Source organism: Pan troglodytes, chromosome 10 (genome assembly GCF_028858775.2).
Source record: "Pan troglodytes isolate AG18354 chromosome 10, NHGRI_mPanTro3-v2.0_pri, whole genome shotgun sequence".
Taxonomy (NCBI): Eukaryota; Metazoa; Chordata; class Mammalia; order Primates; family Hominidae; genus Pan; species Pan troglodytes.
The window spans coordinates 70,874,842-70,890,795 of NC_072408.2; positions in this window are offsets into that span (position 1 = coordinate 70,874,842).

Here is a 15,954-nt window from a genome sequence, read left to right on the forward strand (position 1 = left end):
CCATATTTCTGAAGCTCTCTGTCTGCTTAACTCCTTTCCAGTACTCTGCCTGTCAAATTCCAGATTTTTCCATCTGTCTAACTCCAATCTCTGTCTTTTGAATTGAGAGCCTGGGACACTAACTTTGTTTCTTTCCTCTCCAGGATCCTGTCCTGTATTGCAGGCTGTCCAGTGTTTAAAAATAGAGGTTCAAATATTTCACCCTGTTTTTTAGGTGTTTGTAGCAGGAAGTTTAGTGTGGAACCAGTTAGTTCATCCTGGTGAAACTCTCACAAGGCCTTCTGGCATGACCCTGGGAATCAGAAAGCTTCTCTGCTAGCTGATATGACACAATGTCTCCAGTTAATCTTGTACATTTTGGCTGCAGATTTTGCACCAGTGTTTTTCTCTAAGGATCCCTTGTACCTTTTATGGGAAATGGTATTTGAAGACTATGACCTGGGTGCTAGAGAAATGCATTCCTACTGAGTTATTTTTTGTTTCTAGGTTTTTTTTTTTTTTTTGCCAGAGCTAGGATTTATCTAGGTTGATACCTGCACTGACAGCTATATGTAGATATACAAATCTTTTATATTATTTCTTCCTGAACCCACTCCATCAGGTTTTTACACTATCGCTATACTAGAACTTTTATTATGAAGACCACCAATGTCCTTCTGTTTTCTAAATCCCTTGGTCAATTCTCAGTCTTTTATGTTTTCGACATATCAGTAGCCTTTGACACAGTTGATCCCTCTCCCTCTTCTGAATTACTTTATTCCTTTATCATCCAGGATATCATCATTTTCTACTCAGTATCTCCACTTGGATAGCCCAAAGGCATCTCACAGTCAACATGTCCACACATATACTCTTGATTTCCCTCCTGAAATTTTCTTTTTACATAGTATTTTTCATCACAATGAATAGTAACTCTACCCTTCCAGTTTCTCAGGGACAAATCTTGGAACAAGTCTTGACTCCTCTCTTTTTTCCAGACCTCAGATTCTATCCATTGAATCTAATTCTCTTGGCTCCACCTTCAAACTATATCTAGGACTTGACTTCTCATCACTTCCATCATTACAATCCTGTAATTAGCCATCATTATTTCTTGACTGGATTATTGCAATAGTCTCCTATCTCATCACCCTATTTCCAGACTTACCTATAAAGCCTCAGCCAGAATAATCTCATTAAAATGTAAGTCATGTCATATTATAGCACCATCCCAAATCCTTTGAAATCTCCTAACTTTGGAGTGAAAAAAGCAACATTATTAAAATGGCTCACAAGACTCTACGTGACTTATACTATCACCTCCTCTGACTTTACCTTCTTTTATTCTCCCCTCAACTCACTCCCTTTACACCAGCCAGACTGTCCTCCTTTTTATTTATTTATTTATTTATTTATTTATTTTGATGGAGTCTAGCTCTCTCTCCCAGGCTGGAGTGCAGTGGCGAGATCTTGGCTCACTGCAAACTCTGCCTTCTGGGTTCACGCTATTCTCCTGCCTCAGCCTCCCAAGTAGCTGGGACTACAGGTGCCTGCCACCACGCCTGGCTAATTTTTGTATTTTTAGTAGAGACGGTGTTTCACTGTGTTAACTAGGATGGTCTCAATCTCCTGACCTCATGATCTGCCCGCCTTGGCCTCCCAAAGTGCTGGGATTACAGGCGTGAGCCACCACGCCCAGCCCCTTTTTATTTCTTGAGCATACCAAGGATGCTCCTCCCTTAGGAGTTTGTACTTGCTATGTCCAGGACCGGGAGTACTCTTCTTCCAGATATTTTCATGCCTCATTCTTCTCCTCCTTTCGGTCACCTTCTCTGTAGCATTTATCTTATCTATCATCCCATATAATTTCCTTATTTATTGGTTTAGTATATACTCCTTGTCACTAGACTCTTAGTTCCACGAGGACAAACAGAACATCTAGAACACATCAGAAATTTAATATGTTGTTTAAAGAATGAATGAACAAATATTTACTGAGCACTTACTATGCGCCAGGGACTGTGCTGCTTGCTGGTACATGTATATAACATATAATCCCTGCCCTCAAAGGAAGTGGGAGAGGCAAATGAGCAATTTGCTCATACAAAGCTTTTGACACTAGCCTTGCACTTCCATGCATCTAGTGTATTGTTATGATACATAGCCCTTTGACCTTTGTGAAAACCAGCCTCTAAAAATAGCCTAGGGAGCCAGCTCTGAGAAAGCCAAATTGGGAATTGATGCCACCTCTTTTCGTAGCTTTAGGAAAATCCAAGAACCTTTCTGCTTCTGTTTCCCCAGCTGTAAAATAGGATTAATAGTTCCTGCTTCACAGGAGTCTTTTGAGGATTCTTTCATTCATGTAGTAATATTTATTGAAAATGGTAAGTGCTAAGTAGTATTATGCCTAATTAATTAGGTCCTCATCTCCCTGGTGTGGGCTATGGTGTCTGGCTGGTCATTAATAAAATATGCTGGAAGCTTTGCAGATTTTCCTTTCAGAGCTTTCCTGATGGCTGCATACTCAGTGCACGAATTGAGCATCCAACCTTGTAGTTAAATACATACAGCTGCTTGAGTTCTACCACGCTCACATTTGTTTAGTTCTCAGACAATACAAAATTGGAAGGTGCTAAAAACACCAGTTAAGAAAGAAATACTACAAAGGATCCCAGGGTGGTTAGTAATAAAACCTGGAAATAAAACTAAGTCTCAATTTGAAATTTGCCAGATAATACCAATGGGAATCCTAATACCTCTTCTGAAAAATTCAAGTGGGAGTGAGATAATAGTCAAATAATAAGCTATATTATAACTAGGTGCCATGGACTACATTGTAGGGGGAATTGTAAAAGGATGTAGGATAAGACACCAATAATGAATGATATTTATATTAATGTTATATCACAACACAGGAAAAGATTTTTTTTCTGAGAACATACTTACAATAAAACTATTTTAATCTGGGTTCCCCAGAAAGCAGACCCTATCTGCTATTATTATACAATAACATGCAATCCTAAAGAGCAGGCATGAGGCATACACAAAGTGAAGCAGAGAAGGAGGTGTCTTCGTTCATTTTGTGCTGCTATAAGAGAATGACACAGACTGGATAATTTACAATGAACAAAAACGTATTGGCTCATGGTTCTGTAGGCTAGGAAGTCCAAGATCAAGGGACCAGCGTCTGGTAAGAGTCATGTGCTGTGTCATCCCACAGTGGAAGGCAGAAGAGCAAGAGGGGGCTGAACTCATCCTTTAAAAAAAATCTGTTTCCATAGCATTAATCCATTCATGAGGATGATGCCCCATGACCCAAACACATCCCATTAGGCCCCACTTCCCAATAACTCCAAATTGGGGATCAAGTTTTCAACACATGAACTATGAACTTTGAGGGACACATTCAAACAATTGCAGAGGGGAAGCCAATACTAGAATGTGTTACCAAGCTGGTCATTGCTACATGCAAGTGATGACTCAATATGTGGGAACACATCCTTCTGTCCTTTCTCAGATGACATCGTAAAATTGTTGAATCTCAGGACTTACATCTTACGTATTCATTCAAAGATTCCTACCTTCCTGAGCCTTCCAACCCTTTCACACTATGCCAAGGAAATTCTGGTGTCTTGATGTCATTTACTGTTTGATCATCATCGTATTCAAGTTTCAAGGGGCCATTCCGATAAGCTACTACGACTGGTTCCAGGAATTCTTGACAAAAGTATGTGTTTCATGTCAATAACAGTTCCTGCTTTACTGGAGTCTTTTGAGGATTTGAGGATTCTTTCATTCATGTAGTAATATTTATAGAAAATGGTAAGTGCTAAGTAGTATTATGCCTAATTAATTAGGTCCTCATCTCCCTGGTGTGGGTTATGGTGTTTTCATGTCAATAAGATCTCCCCTGTGTAGCCTTATACTGCACATCCTCTGTCCCCATCTGAGTCAGACATATATTTTAGAGTTGGAAGGGTGGAATATTTAATACTATCTCCTACCTAGTGGAAGAATTCTTCTTGAAATACTGTTCAGCAGCAGTCATTGTTTGCATAATTCAGTGACAAGGTGTTCACCACGTCATAAGGACACCTATTCCATATTCCCATTGTTCCTAATAGATAATTCTTTTTTCTATTGGTCAAAAAATCAATCCACCTATAATTTTCAAGTAACTTTAATTTGTCTTTACTATTCTTTGTTTATTTGACTTCTCTTCAACTTTGCATATTACGTCTGGAAGAGTTTTTTTTTTTTTTTCCTTAGAAGCCTATCTTCTCCCAGCTTTCGTGATTCTCTATTTTTACTTTTGTAGCTATAGGTATTTTCTATCAAGTCTCTTTTGTCAGGTTCTCCTGAATTTGTCCCTAAATGACCATATTTCCCAAGCTGCTTCTTTGGTCACCTGGTTTTCTCCACCAACACATACATCCTGTGTGTCCTCATACAAATATCTAACTTCAGCTTCCAACTCCTGGTTCTTCATGTCTGACGCAGAGCACTCAGAGAATCCAAGCTTTGTGTTTTCAGTCTCTGCTGAATATCTTTACTCGGATGTTCCATTGACTCCAAAGTTGAAAGTGTTCCAAACAGGACTCAGATTCTTTTTGTGCCAAATCTGCTTCTTCTGCTGTTCCCCTATCCTGGTAAATGGGACTACCAGGCAATTATCTACTACTATGGTTTGAATGTGTTCTCCTCAAAATTCATGTTAAAATTTAATCCCCATTGTGATGGTTTTAAGAGGTGGAGGCTTTGGGAAGTGATTAAATCATGGGGGCTCTGCCTTCATGAATGGATTAGTGCCTTGTAAAAGGGCTGAAGGGAACTAGCTCAGACCCTGTTTGCTCTTCAGCCCTTCTGCCAGGTAAGAACAAAGCCTTCTCCCCTTCTGCAATAAGAAGATGCAGCAAGAAGACCCTCACCAGCTACTGAATGCAAGCACCTTGATCTTGGATGTCTCAGCCTCCAGAACCATACGTTTCCATTATTTATATTTATTTTATTTTTTATTTTTTTAAATTTTTTTGAGATGGAGTCTTGCTCTGTCACCCAGGCTGGAGTGCAGTGGCGCAATCTCGGCTCACTGCAAGCTCCGCCTCCCAGGTTCACACCATTCTCCTGCCTCAGCCTCCCAAGTAGCTGGGACTACAGGCGCCTGCCACCACACCCGGCTAATTTTTTGTATTTTTTAGTAGAGATGGGGTTTCACTGTGTTAGCCAGGATGGTCTCGATCTCCTGACCTCGTGATCGGCCTGCCTTGGCCTCCCAAAGTGCTGGGATTACAGGCGTTAGCCACTGTGCCCGGCCTCCATTATTTATAAATTATGCATTCTGCAGTGTCTTGGTACAGCCACACAAATAAACTAAGACATTTACCCAGGCCAAAATTTTATAACAAAACCTAAATGACTTTCTTCCTTCACAAGTCTGCCCTCTGTGTACACCCTGAATGGATTCTAAATTCTTAAAAATATTTCTACTCAGTTAGGTAAGTGCTCAAACAGACTTTTAGTAGTAAATTTATTATGCCTCAAAACCCTGTTTTTGAGGAGTGGAGGTGGAACAAGATGCCAAATAGAAGCCTCTACTGATTGTTCTCCCTGCAGGAATACTAAATTTAACAACTATCTACAGAAAAAAGCACCTTTATGAGAACAAAAAAACAGGTGAGTGATCACAGTACCTGGTTTTAACTTCATATCACTGAAAGAGGCACTGAAGGAGCAAAGAAAGATGGTCTTTTACTGCCAGTGCCACTCCTCTCCATCCCACAGCAGTGGCAGTGTGGTGCTGAGACAGAATCTGTGCATTTGAGGGAAGGAGAGCACAGTGATTGTGCAATTTTGCATTGGAACTCAGCACTAACCTGTCACAGCAGAAAGCAACACTGGGTAGAACTCAGCCAACGCCAATGGAGGGAGCATTTAGACCAGGTTTAGCCATAGGAAAATCACCCACCCCAGCAGTTGCAACTTGAGTTCTGGTAAACCTCACCACCATGAGCTAAAGGGCTCCGGGGTCCTAAATAAACTTGAAAGGCAGTCTAGGCCACAAGGATTGCAACACCTAGGCAAATTCTACTGCTGTTCTGGGCTCAGAGCCAGTGGACTTGCGGGGCATGACCTAGTGAGACACCAGCCTGGGCGGCCAAGGGAGTGTTTGCACCACCCTCCCTCAACCCCAGGCAGCACAGCTCATGGCTCTGAAAGGGATTCCTTCTTCGCACTTGAAGAGAGGAGAAGGGAGAGTTAAGAGGACTATGTCTTGCAACTTGGATACAAGCTCAGCCACAGTAGGATAGTACAACATTCAGAGTCCTGAAGCCCCCATTCCAGGCCCTCACTCCTGGATGACATTTCTAGAAATACCCTGGGCCAGAAGGGAACCTGCTGCCTTAAAGGAAATGAGCCAGTCCTCAAAGGATTCATTACCTGCTGACTAAAGAGCCCTTGGTCCCTGAATAATTAGCAGTAATAGCCAGGTTGTACACACTGTGGGACACACTGTCCTAGAGGGAACCTGTTGCCGTAAAGGAAAGGACCCAGTCCTCAAAGGATTCATCACCTGCTGACTAAGGAGCCCTTGGGCCCTGAATAATGAGCAGTAATAGCCAAGTGGTACACACTGCGGGACTTGAGTGAGACTCTGAGACGTGCTGGCTTCAGGTGTGACCCAGCACATTGCCAGATCTGGTGGCTATGGAGAGAGACTCCTTCTGCTTGAGAAAAGCAAAGAAGAGTAAAGGCACCTTAGGTGCCACCTCAGTCACAGTGGGGTAGAGAACTAAGTGGTCTCTTCGAGTCCCCAGTTCTAGGCCTAGGCTATTGGACAGCATTTCTGGACCTGCCCTGGGCCAGAGGAGAGCCCACTGCTCTGAAGGGTGAGTTCCAGGCCTGGAAGCATTCACCACAGCTGGCTGAAGAACCCTTGGGCCTTAAGTGAACATTGGTGGTAGGCTGGCAGTACTCCCCATGGGCCTGTGGTGGTGGCCATGGGGAGAGACTCCTCTGCCTGTGGAAAGGAGAGGGAGGAATGGGAAGGACCTTGTCTTGTGCTTTGCATGCCAGCTCAGATGCAGTAGAATAGAGCACCAGGCAGATTTCTAAGGTTTCTGACTCCAGGCCCTGGCTCCCAGATGACATCTTTGGACCTGCCCAGGGCCCAAGGGAACTCACCATCCTTAAGGGAAGGACACAAGTCTCGCTGGCTTTGCCACCTGCTGATTGTAGGGCCCTAAGGCTTTAAGCAAATGTAGGTGGTGGCCAGGTAGTGTTTATAGTAGGCCTTGGGCAAGACTCAGTGCTGTGCTGGCTTCAAGTCTTACCCAGCATAATCCCAGTGGTGGTGGCCAAAGGGGTGCTTGTGTCATTCCTCCACCAGCTCTAGGCAGCTCAGCACAGAGAGAAACTCCATTGTTTTGTGCGAACAATGAACAAGACTCTCTGCCTGGTAATCCAGAGTATTCCAGATCTTATCCAAGATCACCGAAACAGTACCTCTACAAGTCTGCAAGAAGCACAGCATAGTGGGCTTGGGGTACCCCCTAATACAGATACAATTGCAGTGACCAAAAACTCAGATCACAGCACCCAAGTCACTTTAAATATCTAAAAAGCCTTTTTCCAAGAAAGATGGGTATAGACAAGCCCAGACTGCAAAGATGACAATAAATACCTAACTCTTCTATGCCCAGACACCAATGAACATCCACAAGCATCAAGACTGTCCAGGAAAATATGATCTAATCTAATGAAGTAAATAAGGTACTGAGGACCAATCCCAAAAAGACAGAGATTTGTGACCTTTCAGACAGAATTCAAAATTGCTGTGTTGAGGAAACTCAAAGCCATTCAAGATAACATAGAGAAGGAATTCAGAATCCTATCAGATAAATTTAGCAAAAAGATTAAAATAATTAGAAAGAATCAAGCAGAAATTCAGGAGTTGAAAAAAATGCAATTGACATCCTGAAGAATGCCTCAGAGTCTCTTAAGAGCAGGAGAGATCAAGTAGAAGAAAGAATTAGTAAGCTTAAATGTAGGCTATTTGAAAATGCAGGGTCAAAGGAGACAAAAGAAACAAGAACTTTAAGAAATGAAGCATACCTAGAAAATCTAGAGAATAGCCTCAGAAGAGCAAATCTAAGAATTATTGACCTTAAGGAGGAGATAGAGAGAGTTAGGGGTAGAAAGTTTATCCAAAGGGATAATGACAAAGAACTTCTCAAACCTAGTGAAAGATATGAATATTCAAGTACAAGAAGATTATAGAAAACCAAGGAGATTTAACCCAAAGAAGATTACCTCAAGATATTTAATAATCAAACTTCCAAAGATCAAGGAAAAAGAAAGGATCCGAAAAGGCAAGAGGAAAGAAACAATGGAGCTTCAATACATCTGGCAGCAGACTTTTCAGTGGAACACTTACAGGCCAAGAGAGAGTGGCATGACATATTAAAGTGCCAAAGGAAAAAAAAAATTTACCCTAGAATAGTATATCCAGTGAAAACATCCTTCAAATGTGAGAAAGAAATAAAGACTTTTCCAGACAAACAAAAACACCAGACAGGTCCTACAAGAAATGCTAATGAGTGTCTGCAATCTGAAAGAAAAGGATGTTAATGAGCAATAAGAAATCATCTGAAGGTACTTTTGTCACTGGTGACAGTAAGTACGCAGAAAAACACAGAATTTTGTAACACTGTAACTGTGGTGTATAAACTTGAATCTCAAGTAAAAAAAACTAATAGATGAACCAATCAAAAATAATAACTATAACTTTTCAAGACACAGTACATTAAGATATAAATAGAAGTAAGAAAATGTTAAAAGGCAAGTTGACAAAGTTAAAGTGTACAGTTTTTGTTTTCTCTTTGCTTGTTTGTTACTTTGTTTGTGCCATCAGTATCTTTAAGTTGTCCTTGGTTTAAAATAATGGATTATGGGATAGTATCTGCAAGCCTGTGGCAACCTCAATCAAAAAACATACAATGGATACAAAAAATATAAAAAGCAAGAAATTAAAATATACTGCCAGAGAAAATCACCTTCATTAATTAGAAGACAGGAAGAAAGAAAATATTTAAGAAAAGACCACAAAACAACCAAGAAACAAATAACAAAATGGCAGGAGTAAGTCATTACTTATCAGTAATAACATCAAATGTAAATGGGCTAAACTCGCCAATCAAAAGACATAAAGTGACTGAATGAATTAAAAAAATAAGACCCAATGATATGCTGCCTAAAAGAAAAACACTTAACCCATAAAGACATACATAGACTGAAAATAAAGGGATGGAAAAAGATATCCCATGCAAGTAGAAACCAAAAAAGAGCAGGAGTAGCTATACTTATGTAAGACAAAAATAGATTTCGAGACAGAAACTATAAAAAGAGACAAAGAAGTTCATTATATAATGATAAAGTGGTCAATTCAGCAAGAGGATATAACAACTTAAATGTATATGCACCCAACACTGGAGTACCCAGATGTATAAAGCATATATTATTAGAGCAAAAGAGAGAGATGGGTCCCAATACAATAATAGCTGGAGACTTCAACACCTCACTTTCAGCATTGGGCAGATTATCTAGACAGAAAATCAGCAAAGAAACATCAGGCTTAATCTGCACTATAGACCAAATGGACCTAATAGATATTTACCAAATATTTCATCCAAGAGCTGCAGAAAACACATTCTCCCCAACACATGGATTATTCTCAAAGATAGATCATATATTAGGCCACAAACAAGCCTTAAAACATTTTAAGAATTTGAAATAATGAAAGTATCTTCTCTAAACACAAGGGAATAAAACTAGAAATCAATAACAAGGAAAGTTTTGTAAACTATACGAACACATGGAAATTAAACAATATGCTCCTAAGTGACCAGTGGGTCAATAAAGAAATTAAGCAGAACATTTAAAAATTTCTTGAAACAGGCTGGGCGTGGTGGCTCATGCCTATAATCCCAGCACTTTGGGAGGCTGAGGCAGGGGCGGATCACCTGAGGTCAAGAGTTCAAGACCAGCCTGGCCAACATGGTGAAACCCCGTATCTACTAAAAATACAAAATTTGCCAGGCATGGCAGCAGGCGCCTGTAATCCCAGCTATTTGGGATTACTCAGGAAGCTACTACTTGGGAGGCGGAGGCAGGGGAATCACTTGAACTGAAAGGCGGAGGTTGCAGTGAGCCGAGATTGCACCATTGCACTCCAGCCTGGGCAACAAGAGTGTAACACAGTCTCCAAAAAAAAAAAAGAGAAAAGAAAAGAAAAAAGAAAAAAAATTTCTTGAAACAAATAATAATGGAAATGCATATATCAAAACCTATGAGATGCAGCAAAACAGTACTGAGGCAAGTTTATAGCTCTAAGTGCCTACATTAAAAAAGCAGACAAACTTCAAATAAATAACCATCTTAAATGACTAGAAAAGCAAGAGCAAAGCAAACTTAAAATTAGTAGAAGAAAAGAAATAATAAAGATCAGAGCAGAAATAAATGAAATTGAAACAAGGAAAACAATATAAAAGATCAACAAAATGAAAAGTGGGTTTTTTGAAAAGATAAACAAAATTGACAAACCTTTAGAGAGACTTACAAAAGACAGAAGGCACAAATAAATAAAATAAGAGATGAAAAAGGACACACTACAACAGATAACACAGAAATTCAAAGGATAATTAAGGGTTGCTATGAGCCATTATATGTAACAAATTAGAAAACCTAGAATAAATTGATAAATTCCTAGAAAAATTCAACCTACCAAGATTGAACCATGAAGAAATTCAAAACCTGAGCAGACAAATAATAAGTAACAAAATTGAAGCCAAAATAATCTCTGAGCAAGAAAAAGCCCAGGACCTGGTGGCTTCACTGCTGAATTCTACCAAACATTTAAGGAACGAATACCAATTCTATTCAAACTATTCCAAAAATAGAGGAGAAGGGAAAATTTCCAAACTTATCCTATAAGGTCAATATTACCCTGATATAAAAACCAGACAAAGATATCTCAAAAAAAGAAAACTACAGGTCAGTATCACTGATGAACATTGATGCAAAAATCCTCAACAAAATACTAGCAAATCAAATTCAACCACTCATTAAAAAGATCATTCCTCATGACCAAGTGGGATTTATCCCAGGGATACAATGATGGTTCAACATATGCAAATCAATCAATGTGATAGCTCATATCAACAGAATGAAGGACAAAAACCACATAATCATTTTAATTGATGCTGAAAAAGCATTTGATGAAATTCAACATCCCTTCATGATAAAGACTCTCAAAAAACTAGATATTAAAGAGCATACTTCAACATAATAAAAGTCATATGTGACAGATCCACAGTGAGTATAATACTGAATGGGGAAAAACTGAAAGCCTTTCCTTTAAGATCTTTAAGAGGACAAGGATGCCCACTTTCGCCACTGTTATTCAACATACTATTGGAAATCCTAGCTAGAACAATGAGACAACAGAAACAAATAAAGGGCATCCAAACTGAAAAGGAAGAGTCAAATTATCCTGTTTGCAGATAATATCTTATATTTAGAAAAACCTAAAGACTTCACCAAGAAACTATTAAAGCTTAACAAATTCAGTAAAGTTGCAGGATACAAAATAAACATACAAAAATAGAATTTCTTTTTGCTAACAGCAAGTAATCTTCAAAAGATATAAAAAAGAATCCCATTTATAATGGCTATAAATGAAATTAAATACCTAGGAATGAACTTAACCAAAGAAGTGAAAGATCTCTACAATGAAAACTATAAAACATTGATGTAAAAAATTGAAAAGGACACAAAAAATGGAAACATATTCCATGTTCATGTATTAAAAGAATAAATATTGTTAAAATGGCCATACTTCCCAAAGCAATCTACAAATTCAATGCAATATCCATCAAAATACCAATGACATCTTTCGCAGAAATAGAAAAAAAATTCTAAAATTTATATGGACCCCACCAGAAAAAACAGAATAGCTAAATCTATCCAAGCAAAAGAACAAAACTGGAGGAATCACACTAACTGACTTCATATTACACTACAGAGCTATAATAATAAAAATGCCATGATACTGGCATAAAATCAGACACATACACAAATGAAACAGAATAGAGAACCCAGAAAAAAATCCATACATCTACAGTTAACTCATTTTTGACAAAGGTGCCAAGAATATACATTGAGGAAAGGACAGTGCCTTCAAATAATTGGTGCTGTGATCCATATGCAGAAGAATGAAACTAGACCTCTCTCTCTCTCTCTCACTGTATACAGAAATCAAACCAAAATAGATCAAAGGTTTAAATCTAAGACCTCACACTATGAAACTGCTACAAGAAAACATTGGAGAAATACTCTAGGACATTTGTCTAGGCAAAGATTTCTTGAGTAACATCCCACAAGCATAGGCAACCAAAGAAAAGATGGACACATGTGATCACATCAAATTAGATGAGTTCATATCCTTTGTAGGGACATGGATGAAATTGGAAACCATCATTCTCAGTAAACTATCGCAAGAACAAAAAACCAAACACCACATATTCTCACTCATAGGTGGGAATTGAACAATGAGATCACATGGACACAGGAAGGGGAATATCATACTCTGGGGACTGTGGTGGGGAGGGGGGAGGGGGGAGGGATAGCATTGGGAGATATACCTAATGCTAGATGACGAGTTAGTGGGTGCAGCGCACCAGCATGGCACATGTATACATATGTAACTAACCTGCACAATGTGCACATGTACCCTAAAACTTAAAGTATAATAAAAAAAAAAAAAGAAAGAAAACATGTTATTAAAGAGGCAAGTAGGCCTTTATTTATTAAAAAAAAAAAAAAAAAAAGAAAGATCCTGCACAGCAAAGGATACAATCAACACAGGAATGAGATAACCCACAGAATGGGAGAAAATATTTGCAAACTATCTATCTGACAAGGGACTAATAATCAGAATGTATAAGGAGTTCAAACAACTCTATTAAAAAATCTAATAATACAAGTTTGAAAATGGGCAAAAAATCTTAATAGACATTTCTCAAAAGAAGACATACAAATGGCAAACAGGTATATGAAAAGGTGCTTAACATCATTGATCCTCAGAGAAATGAAAATCAAAACTACAATGAGATAACATGACCTTAGTTAAAATGGCTTTTATCCAAAAGACAGGCAATAACGAACGCTGGCAAGGATGTGGAGAAAAGAGAACTCTCGAACACTCTTGTTGCTAATGTAAATTAGTACAACCACTATGGAGAACAGTTTGGAGGTTCCTCAAAAAGCTAAAAATAGAGTTACCATATGATAGTAACCCTACTGCTAAGAACATATCCAAAAGAAAGGAAATCAGTATATCAAAGCTATATCTGCACTCCCATGTTTATTGTAGCACTATTCACAATAGCCAAGATTTGGAGGCCACCTAAGTGTTCACCAAACAAATGAATGGATAAAGAAAATGTGGTACGTATACACAATGGAGTACTGTTCAGCCGTAAAAAGAATGAGATCCCAGCCCCAGTTAGGGGCTCATAGATGAAACTCTCATCTCCCTGGGACAGACCACTTGGAGGAAGGGATGGCTGTGGGGGCAGCTTCAGGAGATTTAAACGTTCCTGCCTACTGGCTCTGAAGAGAGCAGTGGATCTCCTAGCACAGCACTCGAGCTCTGCTAAGGGACAGACTGCCTCCTCAAGTGGGTCCCTGATCCCTGGGCCTCCTGACTGGGAGACACCTCTCAGCAGGGGTCGACAGACACCTCATACAGGAGAGCTCTGGCTGGCATCTGGCAGGTGCCCCTCTGGGATGAAGCTTCCTGAGGAAGGAACAGGGAGCAATCATTGCTGTTCTGCAGCCTTTGCTTGTGATACCCAGGCAGACAGGATCTGGTGATCCCCTAGCAAACTCTAGCAGACCTGCAGCAGAGAGGCCTGTCAGAAGGAAAACTAACAAACAGAAAGGAATAGCATCAACATCAACAAAAAGGACGTCCACTGAGAAACCCCATCCGAAGGTCACCAACATCAAAGACCAAAGGTAGATAAATCCACAAAGTTGAGGAAAAACCAGCACAAAAAGGCTGAAAATTCCAAAAACAAGCACTCCTCTTCTTCTCCAAAGGATCACAGCTCTTCGCCAGCAAGGGAACAAAACTGGATGGTGGATGGTGAAATAGGCTTCAGAAGATGGGTAATAACAAACTCCTCCAAGCTAAAGGAGCATGTTCTAACCCAATGCAAGGAAGCAAAGAACCTTGGGAAAAAGTTAGATGAATTGCTAACTAGAATAACCATAAATGACCTGATGGAGCTGAAAAAACCAGCATGAGAACTCTGTGTAGCATACCCAAGTATCAATAGCCGAATCAATCAAGTGGAAGAAAAGCTATCAGAGATTGAGGATCAACTTAATGAAATAAAGCATGAAGACAAGATTAGAGAAAAAAGAACGAAAAGGAATGAACAAAGCCTCCAAGAAATATGGGACTGTGAAAAAACTAAACCTACATTTGATTGGTGTACCTGAAATTGACGGGGAGAATGCAGCCAAGTTGGAAAACACTCTTCAGGATATTATCCAGAAGAACTTCCCCAACCTAGCAAGACAGGACAACACTCAAATTCAGGAAATACAGAGAACACCACAAAGATACTCCTCAAGAATAGCAACCCCAAGACACATAATCGTCAGATTCACCAAGGTTGAAATGAAGGAAAAAATGTTAAGGGCAGCCAGAGAGAAAGGTCAGGTTACCCACAAAGGGAATCCCATCAGACTAACAGTGGTTCTCTTGGCAGAAACCCTACAAGGCAGAAGAGAGTGGGGGCCAATATTCAACGTTCTTGAAGAAAAGAATTTTCAACCCAGAATTTCATATCCAGCCAAACTAAGTTTCATAAGCGAAGGAGGAAAAAAAATCCTTTACAGACAAGCAAATGCTGAGAGATTTTGTCACCACCAGGCCTGCCTTACAAGAGCTCCTGAAGGAAGTACTAAATATGGAAAGGAAAAACCAGTACCAGCCACAGCAAAAACATAGTAAATTGTAAAGACCATCAACACTATGAAGAAACTGCATCAAGTAGCTGGCAAAATAGCCAGCTAGCATCATAATGCCAGGATCAAATTCACACATAACAATATTAACCTTAAATGTAAATGGGCTAGATGCCCCAATTAAAAGACACAGACTGGCAAATTGGATAAAGAGTCAAGACCCATTGGTGTGCTGTATTCAGGAGACCCATCTCACATGCAAAGATGCACATAGGCTCAAAATAAAGGAATGGAGGAATATTTACCAAGCAAATGGAAAGCAAAAAAAAAAAGAAAAAGAAAAGCAGGGGTTGCAATCCTACTCTCTGATAAAACAGACTTTAAACCAACAAAGATCAAAAGAGACAAAGAAGGCCATTACATAACGATAAAGGGATCAATTCAACAGAAGAACCAACTATCCTAACTATATATACACACAATACAGGAGTACCCAGATTCATAAAGCAAGTCCTTAGTGACCTGCAAAGAGACTTAGACTCCCACACAATAATAGCTGGAGACTTTAACACCTCACTGTCAATATTAGACAGATCAATGAGACAGAAAATTAACAGGGATATTCAGGACTTGAACTCAGCTCTGGACCAAGTGGACGTAATAGACATCTACAGAACTCTCCACCCCAAATCAACAGAATATACATTCTTCTCAGCACCACATCACACTTATTCTAAAATTGACCACATAACTGGAAGTAAAACACTCCTTAACAAATGCAAAAGAAAGGAAATCATAACAAATAGTCTCTCAGACCACAGTGCAATCAAATTAGAACTCAGGATTAAGAAACTCACTCAAAACCACACAACTACATGGAAACTGAACAACCTGTTCCTGAATGACTACTGGGTAAATAACGAAATTAAGGCAGAAATA